This window comes from Tinamus guttatus, unplaced genomic scaffold (genome assembly GCF_059628265.1).
Source record: "Tinamus guttatus ecotype Peru unplaced genomic scaffold, ASM5962826v1 Tinamus_guttatus_pri_ptg000125l, whole genome shotgun sequence".
Taxonomy (NCBI): Eukaryota; Metazoa; Chordata; class Aves; order Tinamiformes; family Tinamidae; genus Tinamus; species Tinamus guttatus.
The window spans coordinates 1787525-1798106 of record NW_028288659.1 but is presented as its reverse complement, the minus strand read 5'-3'; the positions used below and the strand labels follow the sequence as shown (position 1 = coordinate 1798106).

The 10582-nt window shown below is 47.6% G+C and overlaps 1 protein-coding gene across 1 annotated transcript in view; it reads left to right on the top strand.

Moving 5' to 3' along the window:
* The first annotated feature begins 7176 nt into the window (after positions 1 to 7176).
* The window catches only part of LOC104564538 (sodium- and chloride-dependent GABA transporter 2), a 34711-nt gene continuing 31305 nt past the window's right edge, over positions 7177 to 10582 (top strand). Inside the window, exon 1 of the mRNA XM_088521546.1 lies at positions 7177 to 7554. The gene's annotated coding sequence lies outside the window, so the exon portion shown is untranslated. The remainder of the gene's footprint in view (positions 7555 to 10582) is intronic.

Genomic DNA, 10582 nt, shown 5'->3' with positions numbered 1-10582 from the left:
CGATCATCAGTGTGTCTACTGTTACCCTCCAAGTCCTTTTCTGTAAAGGTGCTTTTTAGCCAATGTGATCCCGGTGTGTTGTTGCGTGGGTTGATTTCCCAAGGGCAGGGCTGAACTTGGTGAATTTTCCCTCCTCCTGTCACTCCAGCCACTGAGTGTGAAGCCAGTCTACCCACGGTTTGAGTTTGGTATAACCTGCAAAGTTGCTGGGTTGTGTATTCCAACAGCGAGCTGGGTAAGATGCAGAGCGGTACTGACTTCAGTCAACCCAAGGTACTCTGCTCGTGACTGGTTATTTCAAATGAGTGATTCGAAGTTTGAGCGCAGCAGTTCACCTAGTTCTTTCACCCGTCTTGTCTGTGCTCTCCATAACGGCCCATTTTGGCCAGAGGAGACTGCATCAAATACCTTGCCAAAGTTGAAGTAAGCAGCCCCTGCCCTCCCTTTGCCTGCGAGGTTCGTCGTCTCTGCACAGAAGGCACCAGGTGGTTCTGGCAGCGTGGTGCTGGATGGTGCTGGCCACTTACCCTTCATGTGCCTGGCAGAAGGATTGGTTCAGGAATTCTCTCAGGGTTCAAGGTGAGGACTCCTGCTCCATATTTCCCTGCATTTTCCTGTTCCCTTCTACTTGTGCTGAAGACAAATATGATGTGCAGAAGGCTTCAGCACAATCCATCAGGACAACGGTCTTCTGTACAGAGATTTTCCTAGGCTTCGTTATTAGGGCATGTAAGAGTTTTAAAAGAAACAAAATTGCTGCAAGATGCCTATAAAACTGTAAAGGACAAAGCCAAGCTTCTTTGCTGCTCGTGGCTAACTTAACATGAGCAAGGAAGCAGTTGGGTCAGGCCTGTATATCTAGGTACGGCTCCAAGCTGGTCTAGTTGGATTCAGCTTTAATGATGGATAGTCCTTTTGTACATGTTGGCTTGCTTGAAAGAAATTCATAATGCTCATGTATATGTGGATGAACAAGGTCATCTGATCCTTGTTTTGAGAGAACTGAGAAATTGTACAGCCTTGTTTGTGCCACGGTAGGCGGTTTACTAGGCACTTGCCCAAGGATGACTATCCTCTATCATCTACAGGGCAACTGAAAATGGTGCCCTAACAAGTGCTAGTTGTTAGAGTAAGCATAACACAAGTCTGTAAAGAAGTACAACAAAAACTATTTGAAGATTCATCAACTGCTTATAGGAGATGCCTTGCTGCCATTCCAGGCACATCTTGCACATTTCTAACCACAGTGATGGCAAGTGATTAAAAGAACTGCTGAACATGAACAGTCATGCACATCAACAATGAGGCATTTAAAACAGAAAGAAGATTTTTCCAAATATCATCTTTCCTCCAGATCACTGTTGATGCCTCTGTAAGAAGTTGAGGGTTTTGATCTGCTAAAAGCAAGAGGTGAAGCTTCTTCTAGTTAGCTGAAAACTAGACCGCTGGTTTAGAAAGGGTGATAAATGAGTAGGACAGCTGAAAACGGCACAGCATGAGATTTAGAATATTGAGCCTTATGTAATGAGATGTCGTGGTACAAATGAATGTTAAGTCGCATGCTAAAAGCAGCAAAAGTAGTAAGGATACATTAGAAAACAGAGATATTTCTAAGGAGACATGCTCTGAATGCCTTTGAAACAAACCTCTGCTGCAATGAGTAGTTTTAATCCTAGATTGAGTCTAAATTGAAAGCTTTTCAGGAGCCATTTTCTAGCATTAAGTGTGTCCCAAAAAAAAAAAAAAAAAAAACAACAACCATTTAAGGTCAAGTGCCTGGGCTAACTGCTTGGGTGTTAATCCCAGAGGAGCAGTTATCTCTGAATGCACAGGTCCCAGGATGATCACAATCTTATTAGACATCCCAGCAGCTGCTTTTAGTGGATTGGTGATGTGCCAGCAGATCGAGAGGGTATCAAGTATTTTTGAAAACTGCACTTTAGAACTGCAGCTTAGGAATTAGATAGTAAACACGCAGCACAGTGCCCTGAAAAGACTCTCCGCGCCTCCTGGATGCACAGGTATGTGCAGGGTATCCAAGATTTGAGCACTAACCTCCCTAGCAGAGATTTGCTTGAGAGGGTCTGTTTAGAGCTTGTACCCCAGGATTTATGTGTATTAAGAAATTACGGAATATTCAAAAACGAACAAGTAATAAAGAGTGGAAGTCTTCACAGTAGCAGCAAGGTAGTTCACCATTTAGAAAGAGGTGCAGCTGTAGGAAGCTAGCAGTGAAGTGGAAGGTGGGCACTTCTTTGTGTAATGTCTGTTTAAAGACTGTGCAGACTGGTGGTGACAAACTGCACATGGGACACGGCGATTTCTGCAGAAAGATTTAAAAATACCCTTTCCCTGCTTTGTCTGAAGACCTTTTCTAAATCCTTGCTTCTCTCCAAACTTCCTTTATCTCGAAGAAATAGAACTGCTTCATATCCTTTTTGATCTTTCTTCTCTCAGGCCTTTCCTTTACACCTCAGCAAATCCCTGCTCCAAGGGAAATGAAGCCAAAAGGAATATGGTGGTTTCCTTATTTTGCTGCTACTCAACTATTTTCCCTTCCCTGCAGGGGAAGTCCAACTTTGGACTCCACTAGGGCTGCCTGCCTGCAACTGTAACACCACAGACTGCCTCCCTCAAGCTGTTGCTACCTTTCAGCTCAGTATTTCCTTGCTCTACTGGGGGGAAATGCAGAGCTGCCATTCCTTACCCACGAGCAGGAAGCATCCTCCAAGATAGCATATTTTTGCTATACTGTCAGCCCTGGCTGGTCTCCAAGTTCTCCTAGTAAGCTGACTGCTGAAAATGGAGAGGGTCTGTAGACCAGTCTTCCAGGCAGCTGTGGGCTGAGGTTGGAAATGCAAGTAAGTGTATGTGCATCGTCTGAAGACCTTTGAGAGCGACTATGGGGTCGTACCTGACATGTCTTGGTCAACAAGCCATGTGGTACATCACTTCGGTTCCTTGCTACGTTTGCATGGACAAAACTTGTTTTCTCTCTCTCCAGAAAGTTCCTTCCTTCTGAAGTCCCTTTAGCTTCTGCAGTTCCTCCTCAGCGTGGTATGTCCCTGTATAGGATCAGATTTGGGCAGCAAAAAATCTGCAGTTCTATTGTAGCAGAAGGGAGCGTGCTAATACTGGTGTGTGGTTTGAACTTTGCAGTAGAAAAGTTGTAGAGCAAACAAGAATATTGAAGACCAGTCCTTTCCCCTGGATCCCAGTGATGGTGAATGCCAAGACTGAAGGCTTGGCTGGCTCCGTGATTTTAGCTATTCCCCCTGTCTGGACACCTCACCAGGGATGTTTGCATCTTTTTCTCTCATCACCATGCAAACTGCTCCTCTGGGCTGTGGTCGGTGACTGACCTAATGAAACGTTTCCAGTCCTCACCAGAGGACTGACAAACAGCACCTCAGCTTGCAGTGGCCAGAAATTTAGTCTGTCCTCAAAAAGTGCAGCGAGGCTCTGAGCCTGTGCGGCTGACAAAGTAGTTACCCTGTTGTGGAAACCTTGTGGTGTGAGTGCGTATAATTTTTCCAACTGCCCTCAGTCTACTTTATCGCAGATGTGCATTAGTATATGAATTCACAGTGGTAAAAGGGGTAACGTGGCTTGGAATTTGGTATTGGGAAGTGACGCTATGAGCTGTGTGAGCAGCGGCACCCTTTTTGCTCCTGCTGGAAAAGGCTGATCCCAAGCTCTGCCGCAGAGCTGCCCGCTCTGCAGCGCAGGGCTTTCCAGTAGCTCAAGTGCCTGGGCACCAACGTGCGCTTCTGCTTCTTGAGGAGCAGGGCTGGGCTTTGTGCCAGGCACCAGCGGGACCTCGTTGGATGCTCAGTTATACTCCTGTCTGGCACTCTTCAAGAAAAATGGTAAAAAAAAAGAAAATGATTACTTTAAATTGTCAAAACTCATAAATGACTCTTTACCTAAATTATTTTGGGGGGTGGGAGGTGGAAACATTTAAACCTGAAAGACAGAGACTCACTACTATGATGCAACTGGCCACCAAAACAGGAACGACTTGTCGTTAGGAGATCATACTCAGCATGGAGCTTGCTTCAGGCACAATCCATCCGTCTTTGGAGATGTCTGCAGGCTCTTTTGCTCGCGTTATGTTGCAAAGCCTCATTGACCACACTGACTTAGTTCAGTGTGTGAGAGGAGATCCTTTATCTGTCTGTAGCTCTGCGCTCTGGGTTTCTCTGCACAATAAAAAGCGGAGGTCTAGGCAGTCCAGGGAGGAGAAGGGTCGGAAGAGGGGCAGCACAGCTCCCTTGATCTCCTCTTGCCCTGCCTTGAAGGGGAGCCGGCTGCGGCGTCGGGATGAGGGGGAGGAAACGCCGCTGGGGAGCTCCCTGCGGAGCCGTCGCGCGGGGCCTCGTCCCCGCCATGTCAGCCACAGCATTCCTGATGCCGAGATTAGGGCTGCTTGGAATGCCTCAGGCAGATACGCCTCCCGGCAAGATGGGCTTCTTAACAGTTTTGTGAATTTCTGATTTTTGGAGGTTGGGAAACTTGAACCTGTCTTTTACTTCTTAGTGACCTTTTTAAAATGCCACAGTCTTTCACTTTGTCATCTCTAATTAGAGCATCATTTATTTCAGAGAAAGCTTTTTTAAACTTTGTCCCATTTTGTCAATAAATAGATATCTAGCTACTGGATTTCCTCCCGGAGTGGAAGCTTTATATTCTGAGTCATTGCTGGCCCATTAAGTCTATTGAATTAAAGTGTTCTTTTTTTCTTTTCGAGCATGTAAATAAATATGAACAGATGCTCTGAGAATGTTGCCTAACACCCTATTTAAAAACAGTTGTTTTCTTCTCCTTGTGGAGGAGGTAGTGGAGCAGGTGCAAGCCTCTTCCATCTCTGGGAAAAGCTTTTCCTTTCTGCTCTTCTAGACAGACAGGGTCCAGTGACACGTAAAATCCCAGCCCCAACCCTGTAACTAGCTTTGGTTTCATTCTTGCTGTGGAGAGTCTGTTTTAGCTTTATATGCTTCACCCAAGAGGAGCAAGCTTCGCTAAGCATAAGGAAAGATGATCAACTTCAGGTCCCTCTACGTTCTTTCTCTAACCCCTCATTTACTCTGGAAATGATCAATCCTATGGTCTCGTGTCTCCCTTCTGGGCCACTTGAGCTATCATTGCCCGTCTGAAATGATGTTTTTCTATGGTATATTTTTCTTGGTGCAAAAAAATGCCATCTAATTCACTTCTTGGCTGCAACAGCTAATCGATGAGTTTGATTTTCTTGATGCAAACTCTATTTTCTCATTGTAACTAGTCTTCCAAAGGGTTGTAGACCCTTTTCTCTGCCAAAAATGTGCTGAGAGCAGCACTATTTCCACAGTTATCCAGCAAGTGCTTGCTCAGGCTTCCCAGGCACAGTGGAACTAGAAAAGAGCCCTGGGGAGCAGGGAGCTGCTGGAGGTGGGAGGAGACCAGGAGATGCTGGAAGAATGGAAGACTCCAGAGCTTTCAGTAAACTTGCCCCTACTTGCTAGTTGGTCATTGTTTAAATTATGCCATATTAGTGTGATTATTATGTGTCAAAAACATGCATATATACACATATGCTTATAACAGCATAATCCTGCAGAAATTTTAAAGCAGTTTCCATTTTTGTCAAGAGCGTTTAGAATAGAGACAAGCTGCCACGCAGAAGCCCAAGCAGAGTTAAGATGCGAACGCTGCAGCTATGCCTGCCCTTGTGCTCCTCCTGCGCTTGCGCTCACACACGCAGTACGAATGCCTGCACATTCCTGACTTAATCTTGGGTTTGCTGGTTCCAGACATGCAAGCGGACCCCTAAGCTGTGCTGTTGTTTCCATCCTTTTCCTGTGAGGGAAACCACTGGGATTGGACATGTCTGAGATAGTGATTATGGGAATTTCCAGCTTTGTTGCTGCCGCTCTGTAACGGGACTAGGAATTAACAGTGCAGCCAAAGAAAGCCTGGGTCCACAGTCCTTTTGGCCTCGACTAAGACGCCCCTCGTAACGCTTTGGATCTGCAACCAGAGGTGCACAGAGAGGCTCGCAACCGCAAGCTGTCAGACCGTGCACCAAATAACACACAAGCAGCACCGCTACCTTCCGTGTGCCGAGGAGCAGCCGGTGCCTCCGGAGGGTTCCCTGCCCCTGTGCTCCCTGTGAGCCCGCGCGGCGGCGCTCGGCCTGGGAAGGGAGCCCCGGCTGCCGCGGGAGCCTCGTCTTTATCTTCCACGCACAGAGCGCGCTGTCCGCAGGCCCACGTGTCTCGCACACAGCAACCTGGGCACGCGCGTGAGGCCCTCCAGCTCAGCAGCTCTCCAGCGTGGAAAGGATTTTTCTTGGCCTGGGGTTCTGCTCAGCCACGGTGTTGTTTGAAAGCAGGTATTCGCCAGGGAAGATGAACCGCCTGGTTGAATGAAGCTGTTAAAATGCTTGTAATAGTATTTTCTGTCAGAGGAAACTCTTCCTATGTGTTTCACGCATATTCCTGCCATACTTCCTGCCATACTTAACGTTTCTGCCATAGTTTCAAAATACAGAAACTCATCTTTCTGTGAGCTTACTGGGTGAATCAGGGGTTGCTCCTTTGCACTTGTTGTGGCTTCTTTCTCCTCTGCGTGCCCTCTGAGTTCCCATAATGTGCCAATTACCATCAGCCTCTCTACTGCTTTCTGTGCCTATTTACAACAATTCTCCTTTCTGCAGCCACGCTCGCTTAAGCTTAATGACATTTTCAAGCTGGAAAGGCCAGTAGCACGCTGGTTATCAGACAGAGGAAACGCACTGTATTTGCTCTGGCCTTTGCTTCGCAGATAATACCGTGGCAAGCCGGTTTCTTGGAAGTGGGGAGGTGCCTTGCAAGATTACGCGGCTCTCGAGCGCTCGCCACGCGTGGCGGGGGGGAGGTGGACGCGAACGCGAACGCGGGGCGCCTACCTGCCTCCCGCCTGCAGCTCCCCAGGCAGCAAGGGCCAAACGCGGCTGGCGGCCTCCTCGCCTTGGGAGCTCCTGGAAGCGCTCCCGGCCGCGCTCCTGGAAGCGCTGCTGGGGATTAGGAGCGTAAGTTCATTGGAAAGGCACTGCTGCTTGCACTGTGGTAAAAGACTGCGCACCTCTCCCAGTCACTACCTTTCCTCTCCTCTTTTTTTTTTTCTCTCTAATTGTTGCTTTAAGCAGCTGGCTCTGAACCTTCCCTCCTCCTGGTTTGAGCCACCTCTCTGGGTGGCTGGAGGTGGATGAGTGCTTTGGAGGAAAGAAACCCGCGTGAGCTATTTTGCTGCTTGGCTTGGTGGAAACGTGACGCAAGAGCAGATCCGGGGGGACTTTCTGTGGCTTCCTACCAGAATGAGCAAGTCCAGGGCCAGCGCTTGCATGTGTCGGTTGTGCAGGATGTGGCTGGGGCCAGCTCCTGTGCACATCTGACCCATAAAAACTAAATGTATCTACTTATCTCCAGGCAAAGCTTGTCCCAGGCTTGCACATTCTGGCAGGGAATGCTTCTCTTGCAGCATGACCTCCACCACTAGTGGAAGAATGGGACAAAACTGAAGAGAGAAATCTTGGTAAGTGTCGTATACAGAAAGACGAGCAAAGTGGAGCCTCGATTTGAGGAGAGGAATTGGTAGCCCTTTCTCCAAAATGGTTGGGTGGCGAGGGGAGCAGGGGAGCAAGCGAAGCCGGATCTGCCCCACGTTTGCCCAGAGCAGCGGCAGTGCTCTGCCCCCGCGCCGGCTTGCGGGGATGCCGGAGCCACAGAGCCTCCCTGGGGAGGAATCACCTCGGAGGCAGGAAGAGGTGACGGCAGGTAAGTGCTCACCAGCCTGGCGCCGCGCTCGGAGGAGCACGGCCGCGCGAGTCGGCGCCGTCTTGAGCGGCAGCAACGCTGGGGGGATGATTAAATGCGCAGGCGCCCGGTTCCTGCCTTCGATAGGGTGAGACTGCTGGTAATGCAAACCTACTAGTGCCATCGCAGCGGGTGGCACCCTGGCGATGCGTTTAGGAAGTCACAGCACAACGGCCAACGTTCTGCAGCCCGTGGGACACCAAGAGAAAATGCTCTGCAGGTGCCTGGCCGGGTTGCAGATGTGTGACCCTTGGTGGCATGGTATAAAATTCCTACTTTGCTCTTCTCCTTCTCCTTATCCCTATAAATTAAAGGTATGAATGTGTGTGTGTGTGCGTGCATGTGCTTGTATACGTATGTGTATATATATTTAAATAGCGTCATCTTGGTAGGTCTGAGGATGAAATTATTCTTGTGTTATTACTACAGGATGCACATAATTTGCTCATTTTTTTAGTTTCACTTTCTTCTGCATCTATTTACTTGTTTCTTGCAAATTGAACTCGTAGAATTTTGCTTCTGATTGTCTCACGTCTTCCATTTGTCTTAGATATCATTACAAGCTCAAAATCTTAGACATTTAATTTCACCCTCTTCATTTTTCCCTATAGATTTTCATTGTTTCTGACGAGCTGGTTAAAGGCCCTTTCTTGCCTTCTGCAATTTCAAAAATGTGTATTGAACTCATCTTTTGCCTGATCTGACTTAACTCATTCTTTGTGATATTTATTGTTTCTCTTCTCTGAGAGAGATGTAAAGAGTTTACTTTTCTATTCAGTAAAATAAAGTATTTTTAGGCTCTCAGATCTATCAAGTAGCATCTCCCAGAACCATATGTTTTTTTTCTTGTTTTTCCCCAGAAGACATGAAAAGTGTTGTTTTCCTTTAAATATGCTTCGCTCAGGATTTTCTTTCACACTGATAGATGCAATATTTCTCCTTGATGCTTGTTATGTTTACACTGAACTTTTGTTTTCAGTTTTAACTTATTGCTGCTTTCGGTGCAGTCTTATCTGACTGGGCAGAAGTCTAATACTTTGTTATTGATTACACAGTTTCCTATCACATTCTATTAGCGCCTGCCAATTTGCTTGTCATCTTCTACTTAAACTGCTGATAAGAATATTGTCATTGGCACAGAGCAGCTATTGTTGTTATCCAGGGATATCCGTGTAGCAACAGAGAGGCATACAATAGTTTTGAGAATTTCCAGAAATGGCCCCATACTTTATGTCTTTTCTTCTTATGTCCATTGCACAAGGCAAGCTGTTATTTGGCTTCTCTCTTGCTTTTTAATCCCTGTGTCCATGCTCTAACTGCTTAACAGCGATGCTAGTCACACTCAGATTGTAACCCTGCACGGATATTCTCTGATGCTCATCCTCCAGCATAACTCTGCTGCTGGGAGAGTTTCCTCATTTCTGACAATCTCCAGTTTAATGACTGGGTTTGGGTGTTTTATTTGGACCATCCTGTTTAATAGCTGTTGTGGAACAGCCCTTTGAAAATGCGTCTATTCCTTTCTGACCAATACTCTGTGGCAATGGGTGCCATGCTTAATTAATTATGTGTAGTGGGAGGGCAAAAATGTATTTCCTTTTGTTTTAAATCTGAATGTTTCATTGGATGGCATTAGTAGTTACATTATGAGATGTTGTGCATGGTATATTCATCATCTTTGTTTCCTTGCTTTCTAGACCTCTGTTATCTCTCTGTTTTTATTCTAGTTGTCTCTTCCCAACTCCTTGGTTGGAACCCACCTCTTGCCTCTGCCTGACCTTGGGCCTCTTCTGCTTCTTTCGTAATTTTACTTTCTAGAGAGCCCAGCGCTGTGTGGACGTGGGGACACCTTAGCTTAGCATGGTGACACGGCGACGTTTGCAGTTTTGTTCCTGTCCATTTCCTCGTAACTCTTAGAAGGAGCCTGGGTCCGTATGCAGTCTGGGTTTTGCTGCTGCTGCTTTGCAAGCCTGGTAAAAGGGCTCTGGAGCCACAAGCTTGGTTTTGTTCTCTCTTACTCCAGGTACTGCTCAGTTGGTATAATAAAAATATTTTAAAGCCGTTGACTCAGTTATATCCGTGGACTATCGCAGCTCTAGCACAAGCCTACTATGAACAGTACTCTGCCTTTTTTATGGCCTCTGAGCTAACGCCTGCAGATAACCAGCTGCGAGAAGACCAGGAACTTCTCAAGCGGCGATAGCTGATTTTACAGCCCTGCGCCGGCTGTGCAGATCTTGGGGGCTGTTCTCTCCCTTGCGCGTTGTGTTGCTTGCATTGCAGTTGTTTTTTTATTGCCCAGCCGCTTGGTATCACCAATGCTGCGGCCATTTCCCAGGACTGCAGAAGTGCAACAAAAGTTTCCACCCGTTAGGAGGGACGCGCGAGGGGACAGAGATGGTGGCGTTGTGCCTGCGCCTCGGACCTGTGGCGAGGAGCGGACTTTAGCAGGATGTATTTGCACAGCGGAGTCCTGCTCCGGGCGCCATGGGAAGGGGTGCGGGAGGCCAGGACGGGGCTCTCCGCAGGATGGGGACATGTGGCCTCAGCAGAGGCTGGCAGAGGCCAAGCGAGACCTTCCTGCAGGCGGCGGGGAACGAGCCCCTTCGCCGTGGCCATGAAATCAGTCATGTGTAGGGTTTTGTCCAGCCCTGGGGGGTGGGGGAAGGAATGTGGGTTGGGCGAAGTCTAGGATTACACCACGGCACAAGTTTTCTTTGCACACTTTAAATAGCCAGCACCTTTCG